This window comes from Tenrec ecaudatus, unplaced genomic scaffold (assembly GCF_050624435.1).
Source record: "Tenrec ecaudatus isolate mTenEca1 unplaced genomic scaffold, mTenEca1.hap1 Scaffold_3645, whole genome shotgun sequence".
Lineage (NCBI taxonomy): Eukaryota > Metazoa > Chordata > Mammalia > Afrosoricida > Tenrecidae > Tenrec > Tenrec ecaudatus.
The window spans coordinates 70489-97004 of record NW_027459099.1 but is presented as its reverse complement, the minus strand read 5'-3'; the positions used below and the strand labels follow the sequence as shown (position 1 = coordinate 97004).

At 40.8% G+C, this 26516-nt stretch overlaps 1 pseudogene; it reads right to left on the bottom strand.

Moving 5' to 3' along the window:
• Positions 1-13618: 13618 nt before the first annotated feature.
• LOC142436495 (stathmin pseudogene) lies at positions 13619-14201 on the bottom strand (annotated as a pseudogene).
• Between the last annotated feature and the right edge of the window lie 12315 nt (positions 14202-26516).

Here is a 26516-nt window from a genome sequence, read left to right as displayed (position 1 = left end):
ACGGAGGGCAGGTGGAGAGGTCCGTGGCAGCGGTGCGGGTGGATGGTCCCCCGTGGGGGTCGCCAGACAACCCGCGGGTCCGCTCCCCTGAGCTTGGATGAATGGAGGGAGGGACGTGGGCCCGAGGGCAGATCGCTGCCCTGCGGGGAGAGGGGAACTGCGGGAGAGGAAAGCTTCTCTCCCAGTGGGGATCTGCGAGTGGGGAGTGGGCCGCTGGAGTAGGGGAGCGTGACCTGCTGCGCCTGTCTAGGCAGGGCAGGCAAGCGGCTCTGGGCTGGCGTCCGGTTTGGGGATGGAGCCTAGGCCGGTCGCCAGTGAGCTCACAGCAGCTTAGTGGCCAGAGATGTCCCACTAGTCCTGTCCTCTTTCACCTAGACCCCTGCTCAGGACAAATACGTGGGGTGCTGTCCCAGGGGGATATTTCACTCACCAGACTCTTACTATTCAGCTACCTGGTCGCCAATCCCGCTTTGTTTGGAGGAGCTCTCAGAGTATGCCGGTGTCCCTGTCGGCCATCTTCCCCAGCTCCCAAACTTATTTTTCTATGCTGACCTTATAACCTGTGAAATTGCTTAACCTTTCAATTAGTTCCAATAATTTTCTACTAGGACTTTTGGGTTTTCTATGTTTAGAGTAATATAGTCAGCAATTATAGAGAGTTTTACTTCTTTGCTGTCATTTTGAATGCCTTTATTTTACATTATATGATTGATAGCTATAGTTAAGGGATATAGCACCATGTGAAACAAGATTGGTATTAAATGGTATCCTTATATGGTTCCAATTTGAAAGGTGAATGCTTTTGTTTCCTCTCCATTGAGTGAAATGTTTGTCATTGACATTTCACTTTGCTGTTTTGAGTCCGATTAAATCTGTCTGAAATCACAGCAACACTAGATAAAACAGAAAGGAGCATAGATCTTACTTCATCCTCACAGTTGTCATGTATGAGGCCTTTGTTACAGTTACTGTGCCATTCTATGATGTTAAAGGTCATCCTTATGCATTATCAAGCACAATATCTGGAAACATGTTAAAAGTCTTGAGATGAAGTAATCACACTCTTACTAGTTAGAATTAAGCATTATAATGTCAAACATTACGCTCACTGTCATGGGATTGGAATATCATGGCTTTCACACTCAGAGATGGAGGTGAGCTGGACTAGTGTGCAGCTGCATCATGATGTGAAACTTAAATTGGTCTGCTAACCTCCAGTAATGAGATAACTTTGTTCTGGAATGATCATGCTCAAGTAATGCCATACCCATCTGCATGCAAAACTGAACTAATTCAAGGAATTCCCATGGCAAAATATTAGCTTGTCATGTGCTTGAATTCCTGGATCATATGGAAAATCAAGAATCATTTTTGAAAAAGCTTATTCTCCTCAGCAAATTCTGGCCCAGAGAGGTCAAGTGACCACCAACTTGTGCTTGAATTTCCCCATTGACATATGCAGTTTAACCATACAGTAAATGACTGGTGTCAACTCTAAGAATGGAGAAAAATGTTTGTGATCTTTGATATCAATGAGAACAAAATCTGAATGGGCATAACATTTTTAACATGTATAGCTAGAGATAGTGCTAGTGATTTTATGGACAATAATATGAAAAATATTCCAAATTCAGAAAATATGTGAGTGTTGGTAATAAATTCAAGGTTGTGATCCCTGAGCAGTTTGTGGGGAATCATAAGTAAAGCATAAATAGAGAGGAAGACTTTGGTTGTATGTGCTCAAATTTCAGGTGACCCAGAGTCCTCTGGGTAAGGGACATTTAAAAATGTCTGTGCTTATTCCACAAATTTTGAGGACCTGTATGGACTTCATTTAATCCAGAGTGCCTTTAGGTCTCAACTCAACATATTTTGGTTCAAGATATGAAATACTGTCCTTGGCTCATATCCTTACTTTGCCCTATTAAACAATTATTTCCCACTCCCTTCTCTGATGTAACTTTTTACTTTAAGTCATGGCACTTGACAGGTTTTACACTCTTTGGAATGCTCTCTGCCAAACAAAGGGTTTCTCTTCAGAATCTTGCAGTTCTTATAGAGTACAGAGTTACAACCTTGTCTTTTCTGGGGCTCAACTTTTCTGGGTAGCAGCTTCTTCTTACACTGAGGTTTTCCTTAGCCATCAGGTAGTGGGATGTAGTGATAGTGGTGCTTGTAAGAGCGGTGGGGTTTGTGATGATCATGGCCCAAATCTGGAAAAGACCGTGCTGATTCACATCAGTAGGAGGCCAATGCCTACTGGAGACATCCTGCCAGAGCCTCAGGGCATCTGTGCCTTAATAAAATACAGAGTCCGAAGTGGAGGACATCTTGTAGACCCCACATCTGGCTTATGACCACCTGACCTTAGGGATATGGACTGAAGTACACCCACCAACACTTGAGCATTTCCTCAAGCATTCAAGGGGTTTTGTTGGATGTTGTTGCAATTTACATTCAAGAAACACAAGGAAATATATGTAGGCAAGGAATAGGTGGGAAATGGTGCTGAATGACATCATGGAAGAGTTGGATATTTGAGGCATCATCAACCCCCAACTCCTTGGAATTGGTCTGGTATTAATATTACTAAAACATATTATTACCACATAGGAAAATTACCAAGGACTTTGAGGAGGTTGATTAAAAGTCATCCGTGCATAAAGAAAAATTGGGTTTTGGAGAGTGTGAGGTAATGGGAGATACTCTGGGGTGTACCTGCTGGTTCCAAGGAACCCTATACTGCCCAATCTCCAATGTACAGGATATATAAGAGCCTCAGTCAGGGCAGGAGCAATGAAGGGCTGAAGGGAGAGAATACTGGGCTCAGAAATGCTGGGCTTTCCTTTGTACATTCGCACATACCTTTTAGGTGAAGTGCTCTCTCATTGCAGACTAACACACAGATGAGTTCAAAAGAAGAATTACCCTACAATGGCTCAGAAGAAAAAAAGGAGCCTCTATTTATAAGCATAAGTCTCCCTGCTATGCAAATCATTCTTCAGGCACACGGTTAAAATCCCACAACTTGGGCACTGAAAGCTATCAGTTCTCTTCTGACAGGGCTGTCTATCTCTTGGGAAAGCACAGCTGAGGCCTAAAGATGCTGTTGCTATGTGTTCTCCTGTGCCTGGTGACAGTTCCCCAAGGTGAGGGTCTCAGATGTCGGTGTTGAGTCTATGTGGATGGTTGTGACTGCAAGTGACTGACAGAGATCAATTATCTTTATTTACAGAAGTTCTATCAGAGATGCAGCTTCAGGATTCAGGTCCAGGACTGGTGAAGCCCTCCCAGAAGCTGTCCCTCATTTGCACTGTCTCTGGTGTCTCCATCACAAGTAGGAGTTATGACTCGAGCTGGATCCACCAGACTCCTGGGGAGGGGCTGCAGTGGATGGGAAGCTTATGGTACAATGGTGGTACAAAATATAACCCGTCCTTCCAAAGCTGACTCTCCATCACCAGAGACACATTGAAGAATCAGTTCTTCCTGCAGCTGAGTTCTGTGACTGCTGAGGACATGGCCCTTTATTACTGTACAAGGAACACAGTGAAGTGAAGTCAGTGTGAGCCCAAACACAAAACTCCCCTGCAGGGAAGACACTGGGCAGTAGGGGGCGTGCAGGACCCACTGAACATGGACACCCAGCCCTAGAGAAGCAGGCAGAGGTGAATGAAGGAGGATTTCCTGTTGGAATTAGGGTTTCCTCGCTCAGCTTTCAGCATCCCCAGAACAGGTTTCTCTTTTTTTCCCCCTAAGTGTTCTTCTCACTGCAGGCTTCGAAAGAGGAACTAGAATTCTCTGTTTGCAGTACAAATATTAAAAGTGACAATGATCCTCCATTGTCATCCTATGTGATTCATTTTCCTTCTTGACAAGCAGATTATCGTGGTCATTCTCACCCTGTTAGTCAAAGTATGTTGACGATGAAATACAGACATTTATAGATTCATGAGTAAAATGCATGATTTTAAAAGGCCTGAGCTCATTGCTCTATTAAAACCCAGGATAACACATCTCTGGATGTGTCTCTCTGCAATGTGCACTGTGGATACTGATTGATTAATATTCTTATGTCTGAGAAAATAATTGCAGTGACTTCTGATGCTAAACTTGTGACATGACTTTTGTGAAATTGCTCTTTGGGGTCATAATGAAGCGAACTCAATGGAAGGACAACTTTGATTCCAAAATAAAATAGAAGATGTGTCACAAGAAGAGGAAATGGCAGACCAGTATCTCAGAATGCTCTTTAGAATTGAGAATAATGAGACTTCTCACATATTTTGAATATGTTTTCAGGGCAACCAGTTCCTAGAGAAGAACATCCTCTATTGTAGAGTGTCAGCAAAATAGAAGAATACCCTGAATTAGATGCACAGACGGGGGTGGCTGCAAAAATGGTCTCAGACTTAGGATCAAATGAGGACGGTTCAGGACTTCTCAGTTTATGTATTTGTGCTGTTGTACACGGAGGCACGGAGCATTAAACTTACTCAAATGTAATCAGCAACATCCCTGATAATGAGTTGCAGGAATTGAGATTAATTCTGTTAACCAAGTGTGAATACCTAAAATATTACTATAATACACCTTTTCATATTTACTATTTAACATTTGATACATATACCATTCCTTATTAAGTTTACCTATACGTAGTTTAATATTTCCATTTTGATACACTTTTGCTTATTCTGGGTTTTAATACTTTCTGGATTTTTTTTTTCATGTAGGGGTTTATACCTGTTGTATTTTGTCATTGTTGGTAGCCTTTTTGATTCCCTCTTATGTCTTTTTCTGTTTTTTGATTTATGAAACCCAAGATGGGGAAATCTACAGAGATAATAACTAGAATAAGGGTTCCTGGGGCCACAGTAAGGGAAATGGTGGTAAAATGGAATGTGATTGGTAGATTTATGTGCCAACCTGGCCAATAGGAACATGTGGTATTAATAAGGTTGCAGTTTGATTGGAGAGCAAAGAGATAAATGGCTCAGAAAGGTCACTGGTATCTCTCTTGCTCTCTGATAATCAGACCAGTGTGTGGCTGCCTTAGCTTGTTCTCTTCCTCAACTCCTAAGCTACACTGCCTGTGGGGCTGACAACCTGTAGATCATGTCGCTAGAGCTTGAGTTTCCTTTGAGACTAGCTTCGCCACGTTGCTGTTGTAGACATCACTTGAGCTTGGGACTGTTGGAACTTGTCATCCTGATGATTGTTGTTCACCCACCCTGCTGTTTGCTGCCTGTGGCCAGACTGTCTGCATTGCTCTATGGAAGACTCAGCTCTCTGCTTCCTTGATCCTGGACCCAGTGGTCATTGTGAGTTAAAGGCCTTCCAGTATATTATTTTTCCCATGGAAATGAATTGAACTGAGCCCTCTAGACTGCTGTGTGGCCTAATTAACTGTTATATTCATACACACACACACAATCATAAGTATCCTGGTTTTGTTTATCCAGAGAACCCTGTCTAACACAGGAAGCTAATGTAAAGGATTTCAAGAAGAAAGAAAATGTTTTCAAACAGGTTGTGGTAGGAATTGTGAACACAGCTTGATAAGACTGAACGACAGAATGGTATGATGTCTAGATTTGATTCTAATAAAATGGTTTGAATGAGGGGAATAAAAGAAAAGGTTTAAGGATCTTATTTGCTGACAAAATGATTTAAAAGGTTTTTATTTTGTATACTTCTGAAAATAACTTCTTAAAATATTTCATATGAAAAATGTACTTAGTATTGATAACATGCTGTTTCTAATACATATTTCATAATAAATTTTGCCAATTTCTCAGTTTAAAAAAGGCAGTGTCTGAAAATGAGGAGCAGCTCTATTCTGTCCTAGAGGGTCGCTATGAGTCAGAATTCACTTGCTGCTAGTGTGTTATGGTAATTGAGTTTCTCAATTTGTATCTTATTTTGGTTGCTGATCTCCATTAGTTTTTTTTCTGTGTATTCTGTATTTTGTCTAATCATAGTTAATATTATTGTCAGGAATTGCTCAATTCTTTCCATTATCCTGGTCTCCAAAGAAATTATTACATTCTGTTTTTATTTTAATTATGCCCTTTTTTTCTGTAACATCATTTATACTATTATGTATAATATTTTAATAACATGTTAATGGTTTTCCTTTTAAATATACATTTTATTGGTTGTTCTTCAATTTTCTATGTAACTTTATACAAATAAACTTATTTATCCTTCCAGTTGATTTATTCCTTTTTATATATCATTTTATTGGGGTCTTGAACAGCTCTTATAACAATCTATACATATATCCATTGTGTCAAGCACCTTTGTCCATATATTGCCATCATCATTTTCAAAACATATTCTTTCTACTTGAGCCTTTGGTATCAGCTCATTTCCCACCCACTCCCACCCTCCCTCATGAAAACTTGATAGTTTATAATATTTTTTCATGCCTTACACCAAACGCTGTCTCCCTTCACCCACTTTTCTGCTTTTCGTCCCCCTGGGAGGGGATTATATGTAGATCATTGTGATCATTCCCTCTTTCTCCGCCCCACCTCCCTGCTATCCTCCTTTATCCCTACTCTTATTATTGGTCCTGAGGGTTTTATCTGTCTTGGATTCCCTGTGTTGTGAGCTCTTATCTGTAGCAGTGTACATGTTTTGGTCTACCAGGATTTGTAAGGTAGAATTGGGGTCATAATAGTGGGAGGGGAGAGCATTAAATAACTAGAGGAAATTTCTGTTTCATCGGAGCTATACTGCACCCTGACTGGGTCATCTCTTCCTTGTGAACCTGTGAGGGGATGTCCAATCTGTAGACAACTGGACATTCCCTTATTTTGTAGTGTAAGGTCATCATAACATTATATTTCTGTTGAACCAATTGAGAAGTCGCCAGCAAAACACAGTTTACACAGAAGCGTTGGATGCAACAGCAGTTTGCTCTCACAGAGAAGAGATAGAGCTAGCTCCTCATCAGGAGTGGGCACAAATCTCCACAGTCAGTGGTTTCACCCTGGGGCCAGTGCGGGGATGGGGGTTTGCAAGTATCCCTCTTTTGTGCTGCAGTTGAAGAACTGTGTTCCCTCCACAACAGCAAAGATAAAGAAATGGGTTTATGCTATGAGCTCAAATCTGCAGGAAATAGTGAGTTTGTTTTGTTGTTGCTGCTGTTTTGTGTGTTCCATGTAATGTGCATAACAATCAGTTTGGGGACTGTTAGCATGGGTTCAGCCGAAGGTAGAGGGGGTAGGCTGTAGGACACCAGACACTAAGGAGTGTTTTTGAATACAGAAGCCCTGGAAAGGCAGTCATTCAGCAAGGTCATCATACCCCAGTAGCCAGACTGACAATTTGATGCTAATCATGTCTGGTTCTGTCATGGACTCCAGAGAAGGAGGCAACAGATTGTCAGCTTCCCCAATTTCCAATTCCTATTGGAGTTTATCTCGGGTATATTTTGTTGTTGCAGGTAACACTCTTGAATTTTTGTTTTATGTTTTTCTGTTTTACAGTAGATAAAACTTGGGATTGATAAACATATAGAGAAAGCAAGTAGATTAAGGGTTTCGGTGGGTGGTGGCATGGGAGGACATAAACGGGAACTGAAGTCAAGGAATTCAAGAAGGAAGATGATGTTTTGAAACTGATTGTGGTAGCAATTGTACAATACTGCTTGATGTGAGTGAACTGTGGAATGATATGATATCTCTATTAGTACCCAATAAAATGGTTAGGGGGAAAATTAAATAAAGATTATTTATTCCATTGCTAGAAGTTTTTTGTAAATTCAAGTTCCTGGCTTATATCAAAATCTCTTTTACTGTTCATTATTTAAATGTTTGTTTGTTTTTTGAATGTTGTTATACTGGGATGAATTTCCATCAGTTTATAATTATGTGTGACTATCTGTCACTTATTTTTTCATGATACATATATGTAACAAAAGGCCATTTGCAAAATTCTTCTCATGCATAATTCAGTAACATTAGATTATCATTGTGTTAAACAATTACCAATATTTGCAAAGTTCCCTATCATACGTATAACACAAACCCAGACAAAAGAATTCTGGCTTGATAATTTCCTCCTTAACATGGAATAAATAGCTATAAATCTAATACTTCAATTACTTTGAATAAAAGTCTGCTTCAAAAACTTTCGCTCCACCTTTGGAAAGAATAAAGCCTAAACTCTGTTCAATGTCTTTCAGTCAGATATATTTTTTAATGAATACTTTGTTGTGGCATATCAAATCTAATATAAATATCAATATCTATAGATCATACTTCCTTCCACTACAACCAACTCAACCAATTCAGAGTGCTTGCAACCTTCAGTCCTCCACAAAGCTTTCACTGTGTGGGAGAGTCAGTGTGAGACCGGGCCTAAAACTAACCTCAAGAAGAAAGCTGTCCTGCAGGGGTGTTAGAGACCCACCCCCTCCTGGAGCAAGTGAAGAAAGAAGTGAGGACAGGAGCCTGGGTAAGGACTGCAGTGGCTGGTCAGCGAAAACTGCTGTGCTGAGCACTTTGGTAGCTCTACTGCCCATGGCAGGAAACCAGCTGAGAGAACTCCAGGGAACACCTCTGACAATGAGCACGAATGCTTTGGATCAGAGAAAATGTTTCTCTGTGGTCCCCAAAAGGTGGAAGACAGTGTAAGCTCATCGAATACCTCTCCTGTATGTGTGATGGGATGCTGTCAGCAGGGGGCTCTCAGAACACATTGAGCCCAACATACACCTGGGTACTACCATATATACTCGTCTATAAGCTGAGATTTTCAGCACAAAAATGTGCTGAAAACCTGGAGTTCGGCATATACATGGGTCAGTGGTACCCCAGTGAGGTGTAACATTTCGCTGCACCCTTCACCCCCTGGTAACGGGATGAGCGCCCGTTATCTTGTGGGTGATTGCCGTTTGTCCACTGTTCATTCAAAGTCACGTTGACACTGCAGGTCTTTGAATGTTTGTTTACTCACATTTAACCAATCACAGCCGTCCTAAGATATGGACAGCTCCAATTGGCAGAAGCACCCATACTGATTCACTTTCGCTGGCAGCTGAACTGGTAAGGATGTTTCTGTGGCTGTGCTTTGTCTCTCCCCTCTGGTGTCTATGCTAATTTACATCCTGCATGCCCCATCTACACAGACTCCCTCCTGCCCCTCCTACCATCTAACGCATCATGTAGGGGGTGGGGGGCAATACCATGAAAAATCTTTTTCAAAGTCTTATTTTTTTATCCTATTAGATATGGATACTCTTCAACCAAAACAAAAACGCCAGTCATATGAGCCTGGTTTCAAAATGAAGGTTGTGTGAGGAGCAGAAGAGAGCAATAACAGTATTGCAAGTAGTGAATTCTATGTTGATGAAAAGCAAGTAAGGGAATGGAGGAAAATGAAGGCTGACTTGAAACAGATTCCAAAGCTAAAAAAAGCTCATTGTGGTTTAATTTCTTTTTGTGGGGCTCTAGAGAGTGAATTGCATAAATGGATTATGGAGTATCATCAAAATAGTTACTGTGTAACACGCATGGGAATCCACATACGTGTTCTACAGATGGCTAAGGATGACAAATATAAAGCACCAGGCATTGAAAAATTTGTTGCATCAGAAGGATGGTGTACCCACTTCATGAATAGGTTTGGCCTACTATGTTTGAGACAAAGAACAAAGATTTCCCAGAAATTGTCACAAGACCTTGAAGAAAAAATTATGTCATTCCAGTCATTTATTATAAAACAAAGAAGGATTTATAACTTTGACCTGGCAGATATTGGGAATGTGGATGAAACTGCCATAACTTTTTATCTTCCAAGCAACAGAACTGTGGCAAGTTTAGGAGAAAAAAAGACATTTTTCTCAAAACCACAGGAAATGAAAAAAACAAACAAACACTTTACAGTTGTTCTATCATGTTTGGCTAATGGAACTAAGCTCCACCCTGTCATTATTTTTAAAAGGAAGACTTTGCCTAAGAAGATCAATTTCCCACCAAGAATTACTGTGCATGCACATGTTAAAGGCTGGATGGATGAAGACGGAACAAAAAAAAAAATGGCTGTAAGAAATTTGGAACCGATGACCAGGAGCAGCCTTAAAGAAAAAGCCATCACTACTTGTTTGGGATATGTTCAGAGCCCAACTGTCGAATGACATTAAAAAAAAATGGCAAAATCTATTAAAGTTACTTTAGCCGTTATTCCAGGTGGGCTTACATCTGTACTGCAGCCTCTGGATGTATCTTTGAATAAGCCTTTTAAAAACCATGTGTGAAGGATGTGGCATGAATGGATGTCATCTGGCCAAACCTGACTAACAAAAGGAGGAAATCTCATGAAGCCTGACAGAGTTAAAAGCAAAGTGGTTTCTAGATGCATGGGAAGACATTCCAGAAGATATGTTGTGATGTGCCTTCCAGAAATGTAGTATTAGTAATGCTAATGGCAGTGAAGACTGTGTTTTGTGTGAAAATGACAGCAGTGATGGTGATGACGGCGATCTCAGTGAGGACAGCATCTATGATGACCTCACACCAGCTGAAGCTCTGCATTAGGATACGGATGATGATGAGGAATCCAGTTTTGAAGGATTTTACTCTTTACATTTTAGCTAGGTTGCTGATTGAACTCAGGGAATAGTACCCTTAAGGTATCATTGTTCATACCTTATTGTTTTTGTTGAACCTATTTTCCACTTACTGTGTTGGTTTACTAATGTTAAATGACTTGTTGTCCTTTTATTTGTTTTTTATTTAAAATAAATATTTGAATACATTACCCCCACTGATGTCTCAATTTTTAGTAATTTTATTTTCACTTGTTTTGATTATTGAAACTCACCAATAGCTTCTGCATTTTCCAGCCTAGGCTTATACTCGAGTCAATCAGTTTTTCTGGTTTCCCAGGTAATAATTAGGTACCTCGGCTTATACTCGGGTCAGCTTATATTCGAGTATATACAGTAATTTTTCCTTTGGGGAGGAAAAATTACTGTATTTCTGTGGTTTCTTTTAACACCATAAACAACCTTGTTGTTAGGGTTTTTTGTTTGTTTTAATTCAATCTCTAATTCTGGATGAAAACGTCGAAGTACCCTTTACTCCTTTCCAAATATTCTGCAATATCCTAGGGGAAAGGAGCTTTAGGGATGACAGATAAGTGTTTCCCTTTGTGCTCAGATGTGTGACGAGATTCAGGAAAGCCCGGCCGTGATTCCATTATGTTGTGATTATGTTAGAAAGGGTTCTCTAGATGAAAAAACAAACAAACCAGAACATATGATTATACATCAATATCTATCAATTTCTCTCTATTTATATAACATAAGAAATAAACAGTTAATCTATAAAGCAGTGCAAATGGCTCAGTGCAACTCACTTCCCTACTGGCAGTCCTTCAGGTCTTGAGGGCCACAGGGTAGTCCTCTGTAGAGCAATTCAGATTATCTTGGCACAGGCAGCAAACAGCAAGGCAGTTGACAGGATCCAACAGTCCCAAGCTCAAGCGATATTACTCCAGTAGTGTGGTGAAGCAGTTTTGAAGGAAACTCAAACTACAGCAACACAGTCCATGGGTTAGGTGTCCCACAGGTAGTGTAGTTTGTAAATTGAAGCAGAGAGCAAGCTATGGCAACCACACACTGATCTGATCATCACAAAGTAAGAGACAAGAAAGGTGAGGCTCACCAAGCCATTTACCTCTCTGCCCTTCAATTAATCCCACGTGTGTTCATTGGCCATGTTGGCACAATAAACCTACCTATCACAATGAGGATATTCTCTATAATTTCACCATAGCATCTGGGTAATTATGATAGTAATGGATGTAAAGCAACATTAAACATAAAATATGAACAAATGTTCATATGATTGGTAAAGTGAAAACCTGAGAGAGAGGACTATGTTCTCCCAAAGACAACATCCCCATCACCATGTAATTCCCAGAGCCAGGGGCCTCCATTGATCCCTTTTCAACTTTACATAACTATGTGCCTCCCACATGCAAATACATAATATGCAGCCATGTGAAACCACAGCACATGTACTTAAATTCGTATTCTTTCTCACCCTGGAGAGCATTTTCTGGGCGTCATGAATCTTATCCACATGAACATGAATTATGTGTGGACTTTCCTTTTTCTGGTGGAGACTCTGGGTGGTGAGTGCTTCAGGGATTCACACAGGAAGTCTGGGGATGCAGCATCTGAACACATGACCTACTGTTGCTCTTTTTATCTACAGTTGTCCTGGCTCAGGTCTAGTGACAAGAGTCAGACCCTGGACTGGTGAAGACTTCACAGGCACTGGCTGTCACTTGTGCTGTCTCCAGATTCTCTTTAACCAGCTCCGATGTCAGCTGGATCCGCCATGATTCAGGAAAGGGACTGGAATGGGTTGGTGATATACAGAGGGGTGCTAGCACACACTATAATCCAGCTCTCCAGTCTCAAGTCAGCATAACCAGGGACACCTCCAAAAGTAAAGTTTATTTAAAACTGAGCTCTGTGAATCCTGAGAACACAGCCGTGTATTACTGTACTAGAGGCACAGTGATGGGAATTCAGTGTGAGCCCAGACACAAACCTCCCAGCAACAGGCCATGGTTTCAGTAGATGCAAGGGCTGAGGTCAGTGATGCTTTCCTCTCAGAAGCTGTGGTTTCCCCACCTTGTCAGCACCTCTCTAGGGACACCATGCACAGACTCAAGAGAAGCTTCATGCCTCTGAACATGATTTATTTTCCTTGGAATGGGCTTTGTCTCTCTTTCACCATCTTCCAAAGACAGATTTCACAGTAATAGTAATTGATGAGATATCACTTTACAACTAGTTAGTTCAGGCAGGTGTCCTCAAACTACAGCCCGCAGGCCACATGTGGCCCACCGAGGACATTTATCTGGCCCGCCAGGTGTTTTTACCCCATTTGTTTTTGACTTCAAAATAAGATATGTGCAGTGTGCATGGGAATTTGTTCTTTTTTTTTTTTTTTAAACTATGGTCCGGCCCTCCAATGGGTCTGAGGGACAGTGAACTGGCCCCCTGTTTAAAAAGTTTGAGGACTCCTGTTTCAGGGTACCAACTAGTGCCATTTGTTGTCAAAGCTATAAATATTTCATGTAGAAAAAAATTCTCATGTGGAGTCCCAAATTGTCTCTATACCCTCAGATTTATCTTGAACCTTCTTATAATAAATAATCACAAATGTAGTTTTTTTTTCACTGCCACCAGCAGCACTTTGCAGTTTTATTAACCATTCAAGTACAGTAGCATCTGGTAAAATCGGGACAGAACTGGGATTTAAAAGCAAACAGATATTCAGCATCTAACAGTTTTGAGAAGCCACTACATACTCTTTCACAAACATGTTTCCACGGGGCCAATACAGTGCTAGCCATTCACCCAGCGCACTGAGTGCACCGAAGTAGAAAAGAGGCAACAAGAAAAATAGCTACGTTAGAAACACTCCAACACTTTAGAAAAAAAGAGTCAAACACTTTTTGTTTCTCTCCTTTAGCCCCTAAAACAACATCACATGGTCTGGATCTACCTATTTACGTCCTACGTTGGCTTCTAGTCTTTGTCAGGAGGGAAACAGTAATAGTAGTAAAATGACACTGGCCAGCACGGTCTTTGGATCTCAAGGAGGGAGGGGAGAAAGTCAGTCCTCAGGACAAGCTAGTCGGCTGCAGTCTCATCAGCGGGGTCTTTGCATTCCTTGTTCTTCCGCACTTCTTCCACGTGCTTGTCCTTTTCTCGCAAGCGCTCCAGCTTGGCCACCATTTGTGCTTCTCGGTTCTCTTTGTTGGCTTCCATTTTGTGGGTCAGCTTCTCCTCGGCCATCTTGCTGAAGTTGTTGTTCTCCTCGATTGCTTTCTGCAGCACCTCCTTCTCGTGCTCCCGCTTCCCGGCCAGCTGCTTCAGGACCTCCGCCTCATGGGACTTGCGTCTTTCTTCTGCAGCTTCTAATTTCTTCTGAATTTCCTCCAGGGAAAGGTCCTTCTTCTTTGGAGGAGAAAGAGGGAATTCTGGGACGGCCTCTTTTGAACGGGGGCTGAGTATCAGCTCAAAGACCTGGCCAGAGGCCCGCTTCTCCAGTTCTTTCACCTGGATATCAGAAGAAGCCATGGTGAACAGAAGACAAGAGACTGGCAGTGTACGCTCTGCAATCCACTGGGAAGGAAAGCCCTGCTCGGTCCGAGCCGCCTGGCCACACTCTCAAAAATGTAGTTTTATGCAATCATTTTGGCTTAGAAGGCCCTAGAAAATATTGTCTATCCAAATATTGTTGTTTGAAAGCAAATAATTATTAAGAAGATCCTCAAAAAAAGAAAATAAACTCACCCAAAAGTGAAAGACTGCATACAAAGTATATATATATATATATATATATATATATATATATATATATATATATAAACATATATACACACATTCTAATATGACACAAGGATGGTGATACTTTATTCACATACTTTGGACATGTTGCCCAGAGAGGCCAGTCCCTGGAGAAGGCCATCACGAGGGCAGTGACAAGGAGGAAGGCCCTCCAGGAGATGGATTAACAATGGCTGCAACAATGAGATCAAATGTAAGAACAGTTGTGAGGACAGTGCAGGACTGGGCAGTGTTCTGTTCTTTTGTGCTTAGGGATGCTTTGAGTAGGAACCAACTTGATGGCACCTATCAACAACAAATTCATAAACTGTGCTAAGTACTCTAGAATGTCCACCTTTTTTAGATTTTAAATAGAGAGGCTATCTACAGAGAAATCCATCTACTATAAAGATCGATAGACTGTCAAAATCCTATACAGGGTTGCTATGAGTTGGAGTATACATTAGGGCAGTGGGTTAGATGTAAAAATATTGATAGACTGCCTTTTCCACTGAAAAGTAAATGTTATTTATTGAAAATCTATTAGGAGCCAGGTAATATTCTAGGCACCCTAGTCATCCAGGATGAAACAATAAGTAAGGAGTAAAAAACTTCCTTTCCTCATGGATTGCCCATTGTAAATGCTCTTTATCACACTGAATATTATCAGTCCACTATACAGCACTCTAAGCTGCATAAAGTCTTAATTTTCAACCCAAATAAATTACTCAAGTTTGAAAAACAAAACAAGAACAAATTATAAACCTAATATTTCCTGACAGTGTCCATTTATGTCTATGTAAGTCTCAAGTCAGTGTTTTCCTTTTTCGAACACTTTCTGAGGTACTCAAATCACATTCTTTTAAATGTCCTTTGCATTTGGGAGACAAAAGTAAGACTGAAGGAGTATATCAGGGGTGCAGAGTGCGTGAAGTAAGCTTTCCTTACTTGCAGTCATTGGTACTTTCAATATCCTACCCCCAAGCCATCATTTTCAGGTCATCGATTTTCCTGCAAACTTCCTACTCATTGTCTAGCTTTCACAGGCATATGAGGCAGTTGATCCTCAAGTGACATCACACAATATGTAACATAGGTTCTCAGAGCAGATGTATATATAAAGAAGACTTGGTGGTGAGTGGACTAAGCATTAGTTGCTAAACAAAAGGTTAGCGGTTCAAACCCAGCAGCTACTCCTTGGGAGTAAGTTTAAGTATTGTGTGCCGATAAATATGGAAAGCTCTGGAAACCTAAAGAACAGTTATATTCAGTTCTACGGGTTTGCTATGAGTCTGAATTGACCCAATGGCGGTAGATTTACACTTTGAGGCAGAAGTTGTGTGTTTGCTTGATTGCTTGTGTGATTCATTCAGTGATTGCTTATTTTTTCTCCAGTACAGAAAGTAATGGCATCCACCCTGATTCTCCTACCAACGATATCCCAGGTAAACACAGGCTAGAAATTGTACATTTCTACTTGGTCTAGCATTTTAACTCAAGTAAATCAACCAACAAAAATGTGTAAGAATAAAAATTAATAAATCTCCAATGTGAAATGTGAAGGCCCAAAGGTACACTAGTAGTGAATTTGCAGAAGGTCCTAAGTTGCTCTGGGTTTGGATCTTTGGTTTTCTTCTAGAATCACGTCCATGTGAAACACTGATATATGAGGTGCTAAAATCTGGAGGTCCGTGGTCTTTAAAAAGCCTGGTCTGCAAAAGCAAAGTGGAGGAGAAATTAAAAAGTTGACGAAGAACGCTGAGGTCAGATGCCAACAAAGATGAAAAAAAAAACACACGATGAGTGAGACACATGCCAGTGGAGTGAAACAAAGAGGCAGCAGAAAGAAGGGTATGGGATGAACTGATCTGAAGCATGTACATGCAGTGAGTGTCTCATCCAGATCAGGGGTCCCACATCGCCGCTCTACAAAGTGCCTTCAGCAGGTCAGGCACTCGGTGAGCATATTTTCACCGAATGAAACAGGAAAACTATAGTCCACGTGCTTTTGTGATACTCAAGAGCTACGAAGGCATTTGGAAAGAGAGACACAGTGCCATTCCATTGCAACGTTGTAAAATGAAAAAAGAACACAGATGGTCACAGTAATGGGTGAGGGCTTGCAGGACAATATGACTTCTCTCCCGTTGTGCATGCGCATATGGCTCTAACTCTACATTTTCCACTAGAAATATCAGACTACAGTGGATCTGATGCCACCCATCAATGCTGCATTTTCTGGAATCCAATGAAGCTCCCACTGTCGTTATTCCATGTCAATGCAGAAAAACACATAGTGCCACTGATAAACTTTCCATCAGATTTATTATGTTGCACTTTTATTTTTCAACTTTTAGAAGGTAGAAAACAAAAATACACAGATGCTGCATTAGGCCAACTTGGGTTCAGGTGTTGTACTGTGGGTACACACCTTGTAAAGGGAGAGCAGCTATGACAGAAGGTACTTGCTGACCAGATGTGTTGCCTCAACACACAACTGTGTCTACCTCTCTGGCTCAGCTGGTTCATTCCCATGACCTCTTACCACCACGTTAGTGAGGAAGCATGACTTCTTCACTCTCACTGCTCCCTTCAAAAACCCAGAACCCCTGAAAGTGCTCTCTTTCTGAAAGACATCTGCCTCAAGGACGCATGGTCCAAAGAGTTACAAATTATTGCAACGAGGAGAACTTGGAGTAACTAAAGTCACCTTACAGTATTTATAAACACAAAGGGCACATCAGTTACTTATGTTATAATTGTAGTGATTGCCTACTACCCCCTGAATCCTCTTCATTGTCATCCGATGAGTCATCCGATGAGCCACCAGTTAGGCTGCTGTAACTGGTCCTACTGCGCCACAGCAGGTTGCACTGCTCCCATGCAGCAGCCTCTTGGTTCTTTCCATGTGTTTTTGATTCCAATGACTTTAACCTTGTTAACTTGGCCAATGTATTTGTTACTGGACTGCCAATATCCGGGCCAGCCAGGTGAAGGAAGATCATGCAGTGGTTGGTGGAGTCACTCTCATACACTTGGCCTGTGGTTGGCTTTTTACTCTCCGTGGATACTAACTGAAACTCAGAAGAACCCCTTCTCGGTTCCATCAATAAGTAAGGCATTGAAGAAAGAACTGTACAGTCTACAACACCATCTTTTGGAACTCAGGGGCTCAGTTTTACAGAGCCATCTCCCTCCTTTACTATCTCTTGTTTGGATGATCTGAGTAGCACTTCAGATTCCAGGAAGTCTTGGACTTTCCTGCACTGCCTCCTCCATCTTCACTTCAGAATTGAGTTACATCGTAGAGCAGAGTCCAGGGAACTACAAAAAAGATGCAACAGGAAAGCCACCTGCTCTTTGCTCTGGCATTGCCCTGTCTCTTCTGCACAGAACTGCCCCTTTGGGGTAAGAACTACCGCTCTGGTCTCAATTCTCTTGGCTACAGTGACCAGAGACTGGACTTGGAGGCCACCTTTACGTTCTCTTCCTTTGCAGATTCCCCTGTAGTGAGCGAGGAACACCATCGGAGCCTGCCAAAGAAAATCCTGCCACCTCCACTGACTTCACCACCACCAACTCTCTTCACTCATCCACTCCGTCTTGAGAAATGTTCGTCATGGATTTTGTCTTCCTTGTATCCACAATCAAAGCTCATGGAAGCAGCAGTCAAGAGATCAAAAGATATATTAAATGTGGTGAATATTCAATATTCTTCAGAGTATTGAAGAGCCAGAACCTCACTTTAAAGACTAGGTCCACCTGAACTCCCCCAAAAGATTAGATAAAATAACTAATTCAGCATTCTATTGAAGTTGAAGTACATGTGATAATTCTTCAAACACCACTAGTGAATATTATTCAGGGTGAACCTAATACTCACCTTCCATGAAGAAGGGCCAAGTCTGTAGGGAGTTTTTAGGCTATTAGAAGAAAAAGGAAACCATCTAGCCTCAGGTGCAGTGAACAATTGTTGATTGCTCATGGAAAGTCATGGTAACCACTCACATAACAAGGGTTGACCTAGAGCAGTGATTCAATTCAATTGCTCCTCCAGGACTTCATTTCTGAATCTTCTTCTTTTTTTTTCTTCAAAATACCTACCAGTAACCTTTCATGACAGTCTTATTGATTAGGACTCACATTTCCTCAATACAAATGCTATTGTTACTATTGCCAGGTTTCATTGGTTTGGTCTTAAATCATCGTGTTGCCATGTACAATAGAACAACACACTGCCTATTCCTGTGTCATCCTCACAGTCCTTGCTATACTCGATCTCATTGCTGCAATCACGGTGACAAGCCATCTAACAGTTAGAATCTGTATGCTACAGAGCAGGCTGGGTTTTTCTGTGTGCATTTGTCTATTGGTGTTAGAGCCTCCCGTGGGTTTCTCAAAATAGCCTGTTACGAATGGGTGTCTACTCTTTGTCCTCACTGCCTGTTTACTATTTCCCTGTCCCTAGTTGTTCTGCTCCATTCCAGCTGCAGGAAGCCCTCTGAGGAGTGGCGAAACCTCCCAGATCCTCTCCCTAACCTGTACCGACTTCTCCACACACACCACGATCACTTAGTATTACTGGAGCTGGACCAGCCAATACCTTTTGAAGGAGTCAGACTGACTGTTAACAATAGACCTTGGTTGTCGGAAGAAACTTCACTTCATTCCTGAAGAATTGACCTTCGATCTCCAGAAGTGAGCCCACAAACTCCTTCTCTCTATAGTTAAAGTCTGTGACCACTGAAGACAAGACACTTTTACTGTATGGGATAGCGGAAGTCAGTGGTATCCAGACACAGACTACTGTAAGGAATAGGGCAGGGCTGTACCAGAAAGGTGTGTGTACAACGCACAGGACAAGTGACTCCCCTATGGCAGAAATAAGAGAGGAGATGTCACTTTGTAGTGAATGGGTGACTGGGTGCTAAAAAGTTAAAGATGACATTCTTTTTTTTAACATTTTATTAGGGGCTCATACAACTCTTATCACAGTCCATACATATATATACATCAATTGTATAAAGCACATCTGTACAGTCTTTGCCCTAATCATTTTAAAGATGGCATTCTTAATGAACAACTCTGTAAAAAAATTCATCAATGTCAAATAAAGGAGGACATATCTTGGAAGACAATGATAAGGATAATAATGTTCACCAACAAGAAACAGACACCAGAGCTATCTATCATCATGTTCACATGAGGAGTAACCATCTGTGCGTCCACACTGAGGATGAAGGATACATTCTGAACTCTCATGCCACAGAGGTTCTCTTTTATGTATAATAGTGTTTAAAAATTTAAAACATTGATATCAAACATTGATAGCTTTTAACTATAGCAGCAGCAGTGCTTCTGTATCACGTGTATAAGCAGCCTTTATAAAAACCTCCATTTTCCTGTGAGGATGTGTCTGTTTCTTGGGTCATAAGGAGAACCCCAACACAGGTAGTCCACTCCTCTGCTACTAAGTGGAGGGCCACATGCTAATACAGCTCTCTCTGTGTGCCAGTGAAACCTGTCCTGCTCCTTTCCTGGGAGCTCTGGGCATGAAGCCCCAGTACATTGGGCCTCAGCTATTTCCATTTTCAGCTAACTCAGAGGACACATCATGAATTTTGGACAAAGTTGTGTTTATGTTTTGGCCATTCTACGTGGTAATAATTGAGGAAAATGCTGTGTGGTTGTGTGTAGAATATTGGATGGGGTAGGCAGGGCAGTGACCTTATCACACTGTCTTTGTGATTGCAGGTGTCCAGTGTAAAGTGCAGCTGGTGAAATCTGGAGGTGACCTGAGAAAGCCTGGGGAATCTCTGAGACGCTCCTGTGCAACTTCTAGATTCACCTTCAGTGACTATTATATTAGTTGGATCCAGCAGTGTCCAGGACAGAGACTGGAACAGGTTGGTTTTATTAAAACTGCAACCAATGGTCAAACAACGGAGGATGCTTCATCTGTGAAAGGCAGATGATTCACTGTTTCTCCCCCCGCTCCCCCCCCCCGATGATAGCATGTGCACCTCAGCCTCACTTGGTCTTCCACAGGGAGAGAGAGAGACCAGAGTTAAGGAGAGAAGGGAGGGGAAGGATGAAAAGGGGAAGGGGAACAGGGGAGTGAGGACCAGGGGAGGGGAAGGGGGAGCAGAGAGAGCTTTTTTATTGCTAATCAAGTCTTATATATCTTTGGGGACATGCAAGCCTCCTAATTGCAGGTAAAGACATATGTCACAGGAAGGGATTGCACTAATTGGACTACAGTAATGAATCGGGGGGACGATCTAGGGGTAGCCACAAAATACGACAGGGAGGTATTGGGAGTACACATGTGACAAGATGGGTGGATCTTAGATTCAGAGAACCAGCTTAATTTTGGTTATCACTGAGCCAGTTTGACCTGTTCTCTTGCTCACTATTGAAACCATTATCAGTGGGGTGTGAACCCCACCAACAATGGAGCAGACTGCCTTCAGGGGGAATATCTCTGAGCATCTGACCTCCCACCATATGCTGGAAAATAGCCTCTAATGTTTGGCTTTCCAACTGAAGAGAATAAATGACAATTTATGAAAATGATACTTATGACACACTACCTTGACCAAATCAAACTAGAACCCTTAACATTTTATAAATACATAGATGGTATTAATAAATGCACAGTTGTATTTGTCCACACATTCATACATATTTTAGTGTAGCCAAGAAGAGGTATAGTTTATACAAGTGTTAGTAAAATAAATTCCACATTCATGTGTTTATTCCAAATAAAACATGCTTAAACATGTTTCTGCTATCACTGGCTGTCTGTTGGCCATATTTTCTCAGTAACACACTTAACTTGGTTTCATTGGGTTGACTTAAAATACATCTGTTTCTGTGAGTCAGGAAACAAAGAAAGAAAGAGAAAGAAAGAATGTAGGCCAACAGAAATTCTCTCTTCTGCACACTAGACATTTTTTAATTGGATCAAGCATCATAAAGAATATACTGAAAACTTCACAGGTGAGTCAAAGAGGGGGAAAAGTCAACTGGTACAAATGAAGAATCTGGATGACATGAAGTACTGGTGGAAGAAGTCTGTCGAGTTGCCATTGAGGAGATAACTAAGGAAGTTGGAATTTCACATGGTTCAGCATTTTCAATTATTATGTCACAATTTTGGTTTCTTGATTGGTGCCAAAAAGCAATGCACAGGGATTGATGAGCTAAAAAATTGCTCCTGAAGAGCTGCTTTGTAGGAAATTGAAGTTAATGAAGCCAGTTTTGTGGAATGAAACTTAAGTATTGATAATTCTTGAATGTATCAAAATGATCCAGAGAGAGAGATCCAATGAAAACAGTTAGATCTGTAGGAATCATCTAGGTTGATATTCAAAGAATAATGGTCAATTCAGAATGTATGAAAGTGATTTTGTGGATTCTAAATGGCTAGTCTGGAATGAAATTCTCATAGGACAGAGAAAATCAAAAAGTATTATTATGAATAAGCTTCAAGAAAATGTAACATGGTATTAGTGAGAAAATGTCCTAGAATGTTGCACAAAGGATCTGTTTTTCTCTCTATCATGACAATACACCAGCTCATTCTTCAAGAGTAAGAATGGTTGTCCATTGAGGATTTTGTTTAGAAACCTTAACAGTGGTTCTCAACTTTCTTAATGCCATGACCCTTTAATATAGTTCCTCACATTGTAGTGATCCCCCAACCATAAAATTATTTTCGTTTTTACTTCATAACTATAACTTTGCTACTCTTATGAATCGGCTGACCCCTATGAAAGGTCGCCCAACCCCAAAGGGATCCCGACACACAGCTTGAGAAATGCTGCCTTACACCATCCACATTAAAGAGCTGATCTTCCCCCTGCATATTTCTGTATTTTCCCATAAGTCAGAGAACATCCCTTGAGTATTGTGGAATTTTCAGTCTGACGTTCTGTAAATCAAGGAGCATAGAATATTTGGGGGAAGGTTCATAACAATAGCTTTACATTTTGATTATTTTTTGTTTAGTGAAAACATCTAAGACAGTGGAGAAATGTATTTAACTACATTTGTATATATGCATATATATGTATGCAATACCTATATCTTGGAGGAAGAACAAGATGGTGACCAAGCAGTACACATGGGAAGGACTCCACAAAGACCAGCGGAAAAGAACCAGGAGAGGGATATGCTACACTTCCAGAATGCAGGATTTTCAGCAGAAAGTTACATAACACAAATTTAATAAAATATCAGCAACATTTGCTGATAGACTCCCCTTTGTCACCGGCCCTCAACAATAACCAACTGTTTGAAGATTCCCAAATTGCTAGACTTAATTTTCCTAGTCCAGGAGCTAGCTAGGATGGTGGAACTGCTGAGCTTCAGAAACATAGCTCTATGGAACTAGCTTGAGACCAACATAAGCACAAGTAGACTTGGCTTTCAACACAAGTCAATGGAGGTCTAGCCGGATGCCCTAGAAGCCCTAAATCCCCAATAACCAAGATAGCACAACCTAACAGTGTAGTTACATAATCTGGTGTCACCTGTAGTCTAATAAGAGGAAAGAGGTGGAATTTAGCTTGTCAAATATGTCTCAGTTTGATGTCCTCATTTGGAGGGGCTATGGAGATAAACAGCTCACTAGAGGCCAGACACACTCTCTGCTTTGTCTTCTTGCAAGCAAGACATATGGAACCATGCTGATGGAGCAAGAGCGCTGAAGCTGGAGAAGCCACGTGGAGACCCATGCCAGTGCTGAGATACTTCCACCACCACTGGATCCACAAGAATTTCCACCCACTGGCCTGGGATCTTCCTGCATTCAGTAACATTGCATGGATTCATAAGTCTAAAGAGGAATTTATGGACTAGTACTAAAATATGGGTTAATATCAGACTTATGGACATGTTCTGAACTGGGCGGGAATGTTTTCTTAATGTACAATTGCTCTTTGATATAAAATTCTCTCTTACATGCATAGGAATGCCTCTGGATTTGTTTCTCTAGTCAACCCGGACTAACACAATACCCAAGAAGTGTGGCAATAACTCTACAGGGCAGCCTGCAATAGTCATAGATAGTGAATAGACTAACTCTCAGAAGCTGGGGAAGTTACAACTATTCCTCTTTCCAGGAGATACAGCTCTGCCCCTCCCTCCCCATCTTAAGATGCCGACCAAAAAAGCATGGATTAAAAAAAATATTTCTATAGCAGTTAATACACACCTGGTTGATTAACAAGGTATTGTCCTCACAATACAAACAGAAATTGCAACAGTGGGTTTTAAAAGTATGGGCAGGGAATTTGGGCATATGACAAAGACTAAAAGGTTTAGGGCCAAGAAACTTCTCCTTGTTCACATACCAAGCTATTCATCAGTTGTCCCATAACTCCATCCCTGGTCAGCACCCCAAGCCACTCAGATAAACAACCTGCCCTTTGATTCGGTGTGGTAGTTATATAACCTGGTGTCAATTTTGTACTTGAGAGTATTAAGAGGGAAGGGTGGATTCTAGTCTGCCTAACATTTCATAGCCAATGAGGCCTCTGTGTGGGCAAGGCCTTCTCCTGAGGATTCTGGGAACTCCTGGATTTCATCTTTGAAGATGGGAGACATTCTCTCTCTCTTCACTCCCTGGGAAACAGCAACTGACTAGATACATGGAACTATGCTAGTGCCCTATGCTGCAGAAGCCGTGTGGACACTCGTGCCAGTTCAGAGATTCTCACAATGTCATTGAACCCACAAGATTTCACACCCACTGGCCTGTGATCTTCTTGCATTCGGCATCATTACATGTGTTTCCCGAGTCTGAAGAGGACGTTATAGACTGGTATCTGACATATGGGCTAATGTTGGACTTATGTACTTATTCTGAACTGGGTTAAACCTCTCTCTTATACACATATGAGTGTCTATAAATTTGTTTCTTTAGTCTACCTGGATGAAAACAGTAGGCTATTGCTTCATTCCTCCCTACTAGACCAGCTAAGCAGGTGGAGGGTATAAAAGGCCCCCAAATGGATTTTTTAAGCTATGTATTTAATTTTAAAAATTTTTACAAAACAACCTTATCACCTTCAAACTACTTGCCATTACACTTAATATATTTGTCAAATCTGTGATTCCATTTTTGGAAATACTTTTCAAATTTGTCCGTTGGGATTTCTGATACACCTCCCTCATTTTTTTCTTCACCTCTTCTATGTCATCAAATCGCTGCCCTCCTCAACTACCAACTAGGATTTTTTCCCCTTGGGATCACATGTTATGCAATCTTTTCAAAACCTCTAAATAGAAAAGGTAATTAAAGTCTGACCTGTTGGAATGAACTCCAAATGCACTATCCGCCTCACAGTAAACAACAACAACAAATTTGATTTCACTTGATGAGCATTCTTTGGTGTCTTCCACTGGTTCATATATCCTGATCAGGAAACATAATTTCAAAGCCACACACTGTACTCTTAAATTGGCCATCACAAATTCGAGGTTCAAGCAAAATTGCTTTCACGACAAAACTCACTGTGATCAGAAGGAATCTTCCCAGGAGACATCACTGGGTGAACTAACTCAATGCTTGCCTAATGGGAAAAAAAAGTGCATATTACAAAAACTTTTCCCAGTGGAGCTTTTCCCGTTTCTTTTGGTTGTGTTTTGGGTTTTTTTTGGGGGGGAGGTACCCCCACAGACCCGTTCTTCCAGTCCTATTTAGTCACGTCCATCATCCAGAAAAGAGAGAACCCCAACTCCTCTGACCTTGTTTACTAGAGGTCTGTCATCTTTAGATATTTAACCTAAATCATAAAAATTCAGGAGTCTCAGCCATACCAGGTACCAAAACCATTCCACTAGTCTTAATATCAACCCTACTCTTACATGTTATAAAATCATCACACTACCAGACACTGTCCCCAACTGCTCAAAAACTCCTGATCCACACACCCTTAGCTTCCCCAAGGACAAGGTTTAGACAGCAGATGTTCTTTTGCTGGCATTGTTGTTGCTCTGTGTTCTATCATTCCTATAATCCCTCCATATCTAAAACAAATTGTGCACTCTTCTTATAATTCATCCTTAATCAGGACTTCATTATGTGCTGGTATACGTAAGAACTGGGGGGTGGGGGGTAATGTTAATTTACTTTTTTTGCATTCACTTAAATTTGTTTTCCAGTTTTTGAACCCATCATCAATCCAGAAGTTAGCACCCACATCAGAGACAATGCTCCTGGGCAAAACTTAGAGCCAAAACAAACATATATAAAGAGCTCTCACGATTCTTACTCTAGTATCATTTTTTCTATTATTTTTTAAAACTTTACGTTTACCCTTTCCTTCTTTAATATTTAAAGGTTGATTTCTTATACCTTTTAACCTATCTTTTATTTGTCCCCTTCTTTTATTCTCTTCCAACATTTTCTTTCTATCTCATTCTAATGAAAATAAAATCTAACACTATTCTTAAAATTTATTATCTTTTCCCCTGATCTATTAGCATTACCCATTTTCTGGTCATAGCAACAAGTACATTTGGGAGACGTAATTTCCTTTCATTTAACCTACAAAATAACACTACAGGATCTCTCACTTTTTTTGCTTACTTTTTCTTTGTTTCTCCCTCCTCCAACACTTCGTCTTCTACTTTTTAATCTACCCAAATAAAACCTAATCTAACACTCTCCCTCATACAGTTCATACTGTCCACTGCCCCCTCTACTGTACTATCTAACAGAGTTAAACACACACACACACACACACACACACACACACACACACAAGAAAGAGAAACAAACAACCAAATTCCAAACAGAACTAAATGCAATGTCTGAAACTGAACAGGCTATGGAATTACCAGAGAAATATATTAAAAGAATAATGATAGCACTCATACAACAGATGAAGGGAGAGACTGAGAGGAAAAGTAAAACAATAGAAAAAAGCTGGTAAGTTCACTATATGCCACAGAATAAAAAATTAAACAATACAATAGCAGCATTACAAAACACTCTAAAAAGGAAGCAGAAGAGAAGAGAGAGAAACCTGAGTTAGTGGGCTTGAAGATAAATCTGTCGACTCCAAGTAAAATAAAATGCAAAAGAGAAATAGAAAAACTTTAAGAACAATGTAGGATGCAATCAAGAGGAACAACATAT